At 41.7% G+C, this 12,546-nt stretch overlaps 1 long non-coding RNA gene across 1 annotated transcript in view; it reads left to right on the forward strand.

The window, feature by feature from the left end:
• LOC129496391 (uncharacterized) overlaps positions 1-11,828 on the forward strand; it is a 31,560-nt gene extending 19,732 nt beyond the window's left edge. Inside the window, exon 2 of the long non-coding RNA XR_008661717.1 lies at positions 10,204-11,828. This is a non-coding gene — a long non-coding RNA (uncharacterized LOC129496391). The remainder of the gene's footprint in view (positions 1-10,203) is intronic.
• The last annotated feature ends 718 nt before the right edge of the window (positions 11,829-12,546 follow it).

Here is a 12,546-nt window from a genome sequence, read left to right on the forward strand (position 1 = left end):
GCTACCTTCTGGTCAGAGGTTGTGTTCCCTGAAGCCTGAGCAGAGAGTCTTATACACCTCAGGGAGACAAGTGGCCCCAGCTATAAGAAACTTGCAGACTTTGCTGGAGTGACCTTGACCGAGCCCTGGAGAAGGAAGTCATATTGGGTCTGAAGTTATTTAAAGGACCAAGAGCAAAGAGACTGTAAGTCATGGAGACACAAGGGGAAATGGAGGAACCAGGGCGCCAGAAGGGAGTCTCAATGATCTGCTTTCTCTGGGGGGAGAAGTAGAGCAAAAGCCAGTGCTCTGTCCAGCAGGGGGCTGAAGGACAGGGAGATGCTGCTGAAATTTGCTAGAACCACAGGGAAGATCACGTGCAGTCCTCCAGCTCGCCTAGCCTCCCAAGTGGACAGCTGCTGAAACTGCTCTCATCACTCCCCTGTGGTCAAAGTTCTGCAAGCCACGTCTGCCAGGAACTTGCAACAAGGGCCACCAACACTCAGGAGTTCATTCTTCCCAGGTCACCCCACCATGTATCCATGGTAACACACTCTTATAGATGAGGTGAGAGAGTTATTGCCTGGAAATATAGCTTGCGGACCAAGGGGGAAACAATATTTCTTACCACCCCCACTGGAGCTAAGCAGAGCTAATTCAAATACAAAAATGAACCCTCGCCAAACCCTGTCATGTATTAAGACTGAAGGTAAAGTCTTCAGTTCCACCTTAATCAAATCCATGAACATAATCCAGTCTTACCAAGACTCTTAAAGGGACACTTATGCAATTAGACAGAAAGAATTTTTCTAGGCATTTCAACCATTTCCCTTGCCAACCATCTGAAGGAAACATTCTGAATCTTATGGCACTAGAGCACACTCTAGTGGTGGTGGAGCAAAGCAGACACTTGCAAACTACTAAATTTATCCTTGGACAGGGAGCATTAGATAAATATTCCTTGTTTGGGCAAAAGGTTAGGTAGGCTTGCCTGAAAGCAGCAGAGGAAATTAATAGAACATTGCACGAGCACTGCAAGCCTTATAATTCTCCAGTAAGAATAAGGCAAGTTCTGTGTTATTCAATGTTCAATGCCAAGGGCAAACAAACAAGAATTATTAAAAATCTTAAAACAATCTAAAATAACATCCTACCCAGTGAGGTTTTAGGAAAGCTTTTGATTTTTCGTTTCTTCTTAAATCCATGCTACATACAGACTTTCTCCTCAGAGATTCTGTTTAAAGAAGAGAGAGGAAGCAGATAATAGATATAATACCTAAAACAAACTCCCTTCAGCCATGACAGCGTTATTACAAACTTGAGTGAGTGCCATTATTGCATATAAATAAAAACAATGGACCAGAACCAATTTTGCAAAAGGAAATATCATTTCATTTCTCTACAAGCCTTGGTTTAGACTTTCCTCTGGTTTATCAAGTGATGGTTAATATAAAAAAGAATGTTTTTGCTTAAAGATGGCACTCCTGTGAAAGCACACATATACCTTTAACCAAGTAAAAATGTTGCCATTTTTTGTGTATGTGTCTCCAAACAGAAGGAAATATATTCACTTGGTTTGAAATGTAAATTATACTCTTAAAATCTAACATAAACTGGAAGAAAAAAAAATCCAACAATACATATGTAAAAAAATAAACTTTTTTTTTAAAGCTAGAAGCTTTGTGCTCTATTGTGCTTAGACTTAAAATATGGAACTATTTAGAAAGAATTAAAGAGATTATGTTTATTTGATTTCAAGTTATCTCAGCAAGAAACACATTTTTCATACCTCTTTGGAAGAACAGCAGGTCAAATGACACATTTGTGAGTGACTGTTTGAAATATTTCAGCCACACCGCAGGGTCCACCTGACCTGAGCACCGCAGATACAGGGAACAAAGGCCTGTCTTTTAAATGTTCCTTTAAGAGCCTTTCTGGGGAGTTGGGGGGTGGTGGTAGGGGTTGCAGGAAGCAGTTGCAGGCCTTGCTTTTTATTTTTACCCTATGACACTATCAGTTTAATTATATTTCTGACCTGTGACTTAGGATCATAATGAATTTTCCCAAATGCAAACATTCTATAGCAAAATTCTGCAACTTTGCAGGAATGATACGGTTTATTTCAAAGTCCCCACAATCCTGAAACTCCAAAGTTTCCCAATATCTGCAAATTCATCCCTCTCTTTGAGTAGATTTAGTTTTTGAATCCATTCAGTAGCAAAGGTAAGTCTTTCTTCTTCATACTAGAACGAGGAGAACTGATTTGTAAGAGAGGAGAAAGTGATTCGCCTTATTTGACTAAATGAAAATCATGCATTCGCGTAAGATTAAATGGAGCTGTGGTTTGCTTATTAAATGGAACAATTCATATTACAAGTGCCTGATGACCATGCTTGAGAGGACCTCACTGACCATTTCCGAGAGTAATTATTCCAAACATAGAGAACACAATCCCTTTTTTTAAGGGTGTAACTTAATATAAGGACTTCTGAGTCAAATGTTGAGCCCCTTAAAGTTACAAACCTTTGTCTGTGGCCTTATTAAAGAAACTCTCCCAACTCCATTTAAAGGGATAGATTGCCCAGGCCTAAATAAAATGCCAGGTCCTAAGATGAAAATGGTCTGACCTCGCTGCTACACCTGATACTTCCAATACTGATTTCCTCCAAGCTCCCCTTTCTTCACCTCCTTTGCCCCGGGCTTTCATAAGGCAGAGAGAGAAAAATGAATTTCACTTCCCAAATGCTAGAATTGCTGGTGCAGAACGTAACTAAATATCAGCAGCTGTGCCAGGGCACCTGGGGCCATATAGGGAAACCTGACAAAAGACTTCGTTATGAACAGGATCCCTGTTCCCTGTTCATCTTGGTTTCATGTGCTTTAAGAAGGGAAGGGAGAATTGCAACGATGCTCTTAAAAAAAAAAAAAAGTGTGTGCACGGGGAAAAGTCTTAGGAGAAAGGGAGGAATAAAACAGATGTTCCTAAAGCAACAACATGAGACATGAGTGATGCAATATTGCTCATGACCAATGTTTCCAAATGTTAATATAGAAATGTATCACTTGGGGATGGTTTAGGAGGCAGATTCTGGATCACTGGGTCTGGGTTGGGGGGTCTGAGGATCTGCATTTCTGAAATTCTCCCATAGGCTATTGGTGCCGCTGGTCTGAGGACCACTTCGTATTTTTTTTTTAAAGATTTATTTCTTTATTTTAGCAGGGAGGGGCAGAAGGAGAGGGAGAGAGGGAATCTTAAGCAGGCTCCACAACCATTGCGGAGCCCAATTTGGGCCTCACCCTCATGACCCTGAGATCGTGACCTGAGCCGAAACCAAGAGTCAGATGCCTGAGCTGAGCCACCGAGGCTCCCCACGGGACAGCCAATTGCTGGATCAATTCTCTGCTTTTCAAATAACCTCCTTAACCCCATATTACTCTTCCAAAGTGGTTTCATTTAATAGTTGTTGCTCACCTCACCAAAAGATTTTCCGAAGACAAGCGCTGTGTATTCTCTCTCTCTGACACATCCCCTAGCAACTAGCACGGCACCGTTATCTGAACGAGACAGACGAAGTACCAACAGAAACAGGGGCAAACATTTTTCAGAGATAATGGCAGGACAGCTGTGAGGAAGGACACAGGTTCAAAGGCATTCACACAACACTGGCAGAAGAGGGGTCAGAGGCTTTATAATCTCTCGTGAAGAGTGTTTGAGAAGACGATCTCTGGCCTCTTTCCACCTCTCTTTTCAGAATTTGAAATGGTGGTGGCTGTCCTGCCAGGACATATAACAGGAGAAGATTGGGTTTGGGGGGAGTGGGAAAGGGATAGAGCCTCTGTGACCTTGATTCAGCTGTGAGGCTTAGTTTACTTCTCAAAATGAGAGGAGCATACCTACTTGCAGGTTGATTTTTAAGGATCAGAAAGGATCCACATAAAGCACCCAGCACAGTGCCTGGGAATAGTAGTTGCTCAATAAATATTAGGTGCAGTCAATTCTCCTTCATCTGGGCTTGCCCTAACCCAGGGTTTTTTTTTTTTTTAATTTTTTTTTAAATTTATTTATGATAGTCACACACACAGAGAGAGAGAGAGAGAGGGGCAGAGACACAGGCTGAGGGAGAAGCAGGCTCCATGCACCAGGAGCCCGATGTGGGATTCGATCCTGGGTCTCCAGGATCGCGCCCTGGGCCAAAGGCAGGCGCTAAACCGCTGCGCCACCCAGAGATCCCCTAACCCAGGGGTTTTCAACCCAGACAGCTACACATTAAAATCACCTGGGGGAGCTTTGAAAAAATCCTGATCTGCCCCTCCCGGCCACACCTCAGCCCAGCGATAATCTTTGAACCTGTAAGTGGGGCCTTTTCAAGCCCCTAGGTGGGTCCAGCATTCAACATAGTTCTAGAACCACTGGTCTAAGCGTAAGGAGCAGTCACTTCTTTTTGGCCTAGGAACTGGCACGGGCTAATGAGCCTCCCCCCGAGGTGATGGGGAGGGAAGGGAGGGTAACTGACTTCCCACTTCCCTCCCATGCACACCTCCAAGGCTTGTTCCTTTTCAAGCCCCTGCAGGGACTGCAATCTGCCAGCCCTCAGTGCTAACTGGTTTCTTCCTAGTGATCTGCCTTCGGGACATCAGCACAGCACAGTGCCATCCCTCCATCCTACCCCGTCCCAATCCTCCGGTTAGTTGAGCCTGGACTACTTTCTATATCTGCATTCGTGGTTATCTACCTTCCTTCTCCTCAAGCTGGTATGATTATTTCATTATTGTCACCCACCCTTAATACACTTCTATTGCTTTACTCACTCTCTTTTGTCTGTGAGATTCATTCTTTGACCCCGTGAGACAAAAACCGAGCTCTCCTGCTTCGTTGTCACTCGCATTTTCTGGGGTTTCACCAACAGTGACATCAAATGGGGTCACATTAATAAAATGGCCACCAGAAAAACTCACCCTAGTATTCAGCCCCTGGAGAGCTCACCTCACAAGTGTGTCTGATGTGTCCTGATGCCTCACATGTGTTCTTCAACAAAACCAGTCAACTACCATCCTGGTTTCTGGCACATCATAGCCATGAGATCAAACTACCTCAAAGGATTGTGAATAGCAAACAAATAATATCCATCAGGTACCTTTGCCTAGTGTTTGCAACAAGGTGTATTTTCAATAAATGTTAAGATTTTTTAATACTGAGTAGGTGGGGCCCTTGCCAGGCACTACCGCCTCTGCCAGGCACCACTGCTTTTTTCCGACGCTGCTGGTTTTTCCCCGTCACATTGCTCTTTCGCGGAGCTCCTACCATGTCTGGAGCCTGCATAGGGATTTGTGGCAAAGTTGGGCAGAGTCCTACCCTTTGGGAGACACATTGTGTTACTGGCTTCCGGGCAGTATTGCTTGGGCCTCAAGGTTTCACAAAGATTTACCTGCCTTCTTTTTCTCTTTCTGACTCGAGATAAGTCCCTACCTTGTACTTGAGCAGTGTACTGCCCTTTATTCCTGGAATGTTGCTACTAGGTCAGCGCCCAGGCTTGCAATCTCTTCCCCCACTGGGCCTGCTGCCCTGGGTCATAAGACATAACTGGGTCTCTGCAGGAAGAACAACTGGGGCCCAGCCGGGACACTGATGTGCTTCCCTACCATGAGAGGAACCAGGCCCATGGGGGATGGTGGTTTGCACACAGCCATCCACATCCTCTGCTACCAACTGATAAACAATTACTGCACACCTATCATTTGGTGGGTGAGGGATGCCAGACCCAGTCCTGCCCTTATGTTAAGTCTGAGAAGATACAGGATATGCAGGAAGGAGTAATTCACACACTCCAGGTTGCATTTAAATAAGGCCTAATTAGGAGAAACGGATTATAATGGCCATAGGAGATCAACCTTGACATAGGCTGGTCAAAAAGACTCTATAGGGATCCCTGGGTGGCACAGCGGTTTAGCGCCTGCCTTTGGCCCAGGGCACGATCCTGGAGACCCGGGATCGAATCTCACATCGGGCTCCCGGTGCATGGAGCCTGCTTCTCCCTCTGCCTGTGTCTCTGCCTCTCTTTCTCTCTCTCTGTGTGACTATCATAAATTAAAAAAAAAAAAAGACCCTGCTAAAAAAAAAAAAAAGACTCTATACATGAGATGAATCTAAGAAAATGTTTGAAGAAAGAACTGTGGTGTCCCAAGGGTGGAGGCTGACCAGGATGGTCAGCCCAGGGTACAGGCAAGATGGAGGTACACTGTCTGAAGCGAGTCTAAAAACAATAAAATCAATGAAAAGTAAGTCCATTTTTATTATCACTGTGCATGAGAAATTCTAGACAATAAAAGACTATCCTGGTAGTGGTCCTTTATTGCCTAAGTAATTCTTACAAAACATTGAGCTGGGTGCTTTCTATACACTCTCCAAGAAATCAATAAGCATTTGAACTTCCATTTCTTCTGTCAAATAAGTTAAGATTTGTATTTTAAATCTCCCACTTCATATGGTTCCTAAGTGCCTGGTACTTTGGGGGTCCTTTCTGGAAAGTGCAGTATTTGATAAAAGGTCAATTTCTAATTTAGAATGAAAATGGGACATCAGAGAGGGGATTATGGACACAATATTTGAGGAATGGACAGTGGGTCTAGAATCCTAAACTTCCGCCTTCAGCCTTTATGTTTATGACTCCCCTAAATGAGCCTGCTGCTCCATATCTCAAATCTGTCAGCCTATGGTTTAATGGATGGTTGGAATGCAGACTCCACGAGGGCAGGGGTCTTTTCTCTGTACTGTTCACTGATATCCCCAAAGCAACGGGATTAGTGTTGGGCCAGGGAAAATGCTCAATAACTATTTGTTGTGTCAGGGCAAAAGAAATTGTTCAAGTATTTCTAATAGAGGTTAATTTCTTTATTCAGCTGATGCAAATCTGGATCTGAAGACACATTAACAGTCCAGATGATGCAGTTTGGGATCTTCTCAGTTGAGAAAGACCTTTAGGTCTGGCCCAGGTTATAATTTTTTTACCTCTAACTGCTACAAGATTTGCCTTGCAGTAGATAGTTGGAGATTGCTCTGGGTTTTCATGACTCTTGCTGGAGATCCCAGGATCAGTCTCATTCCAGGTACTGTCAGAACAGTTCCTCCAAAAGCTGTTTTTGTAAGTTTGGAGGTTGTCCATTAATCAAGTTTTATGGGAGGGGAAGTAGTCAAAAAAGGAGGTGGGAGAGAAAATAAAAGAGAGAAAGAAAAAGGAGGCAAGGATTGAAGCAAGAAGAATGAGGTCTATTTTCATCTTTTTATGGCTGAATGAATGAATAAACGAATGGGCAAACAATCTTTTCTCCCCCCTCAGTCACACATCTGCACTTGGAAAAATTGTTAGAAATACTGAAGTCCCATTAATTTCTTTAGATCCACACTCATATCCAAGGAAGCTGCCACAAAATGTCCCCCTTAGAGCTCTGATCTCACACAGGAGATTTGCTACTGCTTTCGTTTCCAAAGCTCCTGTTTCAGCAGTCATGGTGAATTAAAGTCAGAATCACCAGAGGCATTTTAACATTTCTTGAGCGATGAGATCAGGACTTGGGGTCCCCACTGAACACTTCAAACGTATAGCTGAGAGAGAGCAAATCAGCCAAGTTTTACCAAGTTTTAAATCCCATAATTCTGTGCTTGTATGTAACTTTGATCTGTTCTGGGAACACAGCCTGTGCTTCTAATCTGGGCCCATCATCTGGCAAATGTGTGTCCTGCTCATAAGAGATGCTGAGAAAGAAGGGATAAATTGATCAGGCTGAGACTCTCATCACCTGTGGGGACAGCATCTCAAAGGCACTGATGATGCTAGATCACCATTGTCACTCTTAATAGGAAGGGTCCTGAATGTAGTTTTCAAAGGTAATTGATTTATAATTAGGACTGAGCTTGAATTTGGGATTGATGGTAGAGGGGAGGGTGGAGAGATAAGGCAAAATGCTGTTTTGCTTTGAGAAGGACCTAAAACCACGCCATCCTTTCTTTATCCTTTCTTTTTTTTCAAAACACTATTGAACTGAATGCATCTTCACCACTTAAAAATCTCCCATTCAGTGGTGTTGGAGTCAGCCGGTACTGGCTCACAAGAGCCAATTGTGAATGTCTCTCTCTCATCTCATGATCAATGATGTTAGGTTGGTAGCTTCAAATCAGCCACAATGAGGGTATTTTTGGAAATTGCAAAAACTACAAATCACGCTCTCCAGCCCAAGAACTGGGGAATTTTAGCACTCCCTGGCCCCTATCCATCTTTCACAAGCCAGTTTTATATCCATTTCCTCATAAAGTTTCAACTAACTACTCCAACCCAACAATAATTTCCTGCCTGCCATAAGCAGAGAGCACTTACATGATCTATTCTACTTGAGCAATATATTGTGGCTTAGATAATTGACTTTGTGTTATTTTAATATGCCACCATTTAACCTTTAATGATTCTTCGTGTAGATTTTAAGTTCCATGAGAGCAGGAACAAAGTACTATGCATCTATATACCCCATGGGTTTTGTCAGAATGAAAACAAGTGGCAGCAGCTCAAAATAAAATGTGTTGAAGAAATAAGTAATAATTAGGTGTTGGAAAAACCTAGGCAATTGGACAGAAATGAGATACATTTTGAAATATGTAAAATTGTAGTTTTAGAAAATAAATTAACTACATATGTAATGCTACTCCCAATTTGTTGATAATTGAACTGTTCATGGTTTTTGGAGACTTTGACATGACTTTTGTGCTAATTACAGCACCATTTAGTCATGAGATCTGAACACTAACATGGTTTGCTTATGGCAGATATCCTTCAACACTGCAGTTGGACAGTTTAAGGCAGAGCAGCAAAATATGTCACAAGGTACCTTCTTCTAATTTTTTTAAAGATTTAGATAGAGGGGAGGGGCAGAGGGAAAGCATCTTCCAGAAGACTCCCCAGTGAGCATGGGGTCAATTCAGGACTCCATCTCATCAAGCCTGAGATCATGACCTGAGCCATAACAAAGAGGCAGGTGCTGAACTGACTGAGCCACCCAGGCACCCCGAGGTACCTTCTTTTTAATCTGCTATCTCACTAATCAGTTCTTTTTTTTTTTTTTTCACTAATCAGTTCTTAAATGGCCATCAATCTTTACTTGAGAAGGTGATATAAGTCATAATCTGTATCCCCAACCCAACTTCACATATAGTCATGATTTCTACTAAATATTTTTGGGGTCAGAATATATCTTAATACCAAGAAATAAAGCCTCATACCTAATGTTCCAGTAATGGATACATATGTTTTTAAATATTTGTTTTTAATACTAATGTCAGATTAGTTAGGGCCTAATCCATCCTGTTGACTGGACCTAGTGTAAGTGGAAGGATAAAGATTTCTATCCCACATTAATACATTTTATGGGTTGCAAAGCTACTTTTTCTCCACTAAAACATAAGGTCATGAACTAATAGAATCCTCACTTTCTGAGGGTTTCATTTGGCTTAAAAAAAAAAACAGTTTTAGAAAAGATTAATCCACAGGGTAGGCTTGTAGAAGTACTGGGTAAATAAGACATCTGAGTTTTGTGAAATGTTACTCTCAAACCAATGTCTGCTCCTCAAAACATTTACGTTAAATGGAGTAGAAGTAAATGTTAAGAAGCACTCTGCTCAAAGCTATTTATATAAATGTGCTGTCACAGATTAAAATTAAGTGATTTGTGGCAATCTCCCAAAGAAAACAAACAAAAAGACTAAAAGACTTTTGGGTCTCTTCCTATCCTTTCTCCCCCTTTAACTTATGGCCATTAATAGTTGTAATGCTCTATGATTTATTGCTACTGGATTTCATTGTCTGGTTCATTTTCTGCACTAGCCCTAGAGTCTTCTCTGTGCATCTGTTTTTATATCAATAAATGACAATTTTATGGATTAAAAAAAAAAGGTAGGACAACACAATTAGCACTTTGTTTTAAAAAAAAGATGGTCTCTCCTTTATGTTCAGTTACTGCCAATCTCCTGCCTTATACTAAAGAAAGTTTTCTCTTTAAATTTTTGTTCTCCTTATTTCCAGGGTTCTATTACAATCTACTGATTTCTTGCTTCCCCAGAATAGCCCATTTGCTCTTTTTTGCCCATTGGGGGAGAATGGGGTGAGGAAAGGGTGGAGACTGTCTGAGCCAGGTGACCTGACCGTATATTTACCACCTGTCCTTCTTATCTTCTTCTCTCAGGCTCCTGGTGGCTGATTCAGGACTCATGGCCTTAGACCAACAGATGGAGTCCATCTTCTAACAGAACCTGGAACCAGCAGTCTCTTTGCTTGGTGTTTTGCTCTGACTTGTACCAAGATGAATATGTTGCAAATTTACCAATCTCAGAAAGAAAAAGGTACTTGTAGGGACATTACCGGAACTGTGACAAGTTTCACTTGTCTAAGCAATTGTATCTGCCCAGCAGGAACATGGTAAACACTGGGTTTTAGTTTTCAAAGAAAAGGAAACTCTAAAATTTTACAGTTTTCCCAATGAAACACTGGAGATCAAGAAGCATGCTTGATTTGTCCAAGTAACTTGGTATCATCACTTCTTTTTAAATTGTTATGTAGCATAAGTCTCCCCTGCTTGCCTCTATGGCATCTCTTCACTGTCCCTTCCCTTCCATTCCCATTCCTGGGGTGTTTTCTTGCCTCTGTTGCTACTGGCTTATCTGTATCCAGTCTCGCCACATTCAAAACCATCTTCTACATAGCCACCCGAGGGGTTTTCCCAAACAGAAATTGTGTTATGTCATTCCACTTTGTAAAATCCTTCAACCTTTAAGTCCTAGCTCTTTAAATGGCAATCAAGGACCTGGTCCTTTGAGAAAGTAAAAAGCATCACTGGCAGCTAGCCTGTGATATTCCCAACTGAAGCCAAGCTGTGCTCACAGGGCAAGGATGAGACAACTTCACTTCACGACCATATCTGAAACAGAGACAAGGATACTCTGCAACTACAAAATGACTATCCTATCTCCCTCTCCCCGTTAAGATGGAAGACTTCACTGTGGATGATATTAGTCCCATTTTGTTTCTTCTATCTCCTGGATAAAATGATTAAACATCCAATTACCAAATCACCCCTGCTCGTAATGGCCCTCAATACAGAACAGGCCTACATTTTCTTGGATGCTGTTTAGAATCACCCAGCAAGATCCCAAATCCTGTAATGAGCCCTTCCTAACTCTCCATTACAGAGCTATTCCATGGACCTTCTGCTGATCATTCTCTGTTGCTACAATGAGCTAAATAAATTTGTCCTTTTGGCCTGAGATTATTGATAGTTTTGGGTCATTGCTTTAACCTATCTCTGTCCTCCACATTGTGTCCTGCAGTCAGAGCAAGACCACATGCAGTTTCCCACACATCTGTCTTTTAGCACCTTGGCTTCTTTTTTCTTTTTCCACATAGAAAACTATCCTACTTTCAGAATCCAACTCACATGTCAACTCATGTATGAATACTTCCCAAACCCTACATATCATCTTGGGCCGAGTTCCCATTGTTTTGGATTAACTCTAGCCAGATCCCATGAAGTAGAGGCTCACATCTGTGGACACTGGAATGAGAGAAGACCAGATTCAAGTTGTGGCTTTGGCAATGTATGACCTTGAGAACTTTACTTATGACTCAGTCAGATGCCATTCCCCCAACTAATTCTATTTAATCATTAGGACACATTGACACTTAAGAAATGACCCTGAAACCAACTGTGCACATATTAACAGTCCTGCGGCTTAGAACAATACATCTTTTCCTTATTTGGAGCTTAATAAGACAATGTCCAAGACTGACAAATAAATCATGCTCATTTCTTTCGCTTCTTTGCTTCTCTCGTTTTCAAACTAGGACTTCTCAGATTTATTCTAGAGTACAGCTGCAAAAGATTTATGAGGAATTGTCTCTTAAGACATGGCAGCAGAGGGTCTGAGGATTGAATTCAGGTTCTGACCAAACAAACCAGAGGGTCTCTATATGGAATTATGACAATACGATCTTTCTCTTAGGGTTAAGAGATGGGATACACAGATGTTCTAAAGTAGCGGTTCTCAATGAATGAGTGATGCTGTTATTGGTGATGCATATTAGAATCACCTAAAGAGCTTTTACAACATACTCATGACTAGATCCTACACCCTCAAAATTCTGGAGGAAGTCTGGGGCTTGGTAATTTTTTAAGGTTCTGTAGGTCTTAATTTGCAGTCGATGCTGAGTATCGGTGGTCTAGATCTGGGCAGAAAACTTCCTCTAAAAACATAAAGCATTTCCCAGTACTGGGGAATAGAAAGCATAGAAATATAAAACTACTAAGTGACGATTTATAAATGATCAGATTTTATGAAGACCCCAGGCATACCTTCGCGAGGCCAAGACTCCTCCAAACTAAAAGGAAGCAAGTAATGGTTAAATTCAGGCTGTAGAAATTTAAAACATTAACAAATTTGGAAATGTATACTGTTGCACAGATCAGGGAATATTGAAATGAAATGGGGCCAGAAGCTAATTATATGGAAATATTTCTATTTGCACATTTCTC

Source organism: Nyctereutes procyonoides, unplaced genomic scaffold (assembly GCF_905146905.1).
Source record: "Nyctereutes procyonoides isolate TBG_1078 unplaced genomic scaffold, NYPRO_anot_genome, whole genome shotgun sequence".
NCBI classification, from domain to species: domain Eukaryota; kingdom Metazoa; phylum Chordata; class Mammalia; order Carnivora; family Canidae; genus Nyctereutes; species Nyctereutes procyonoides.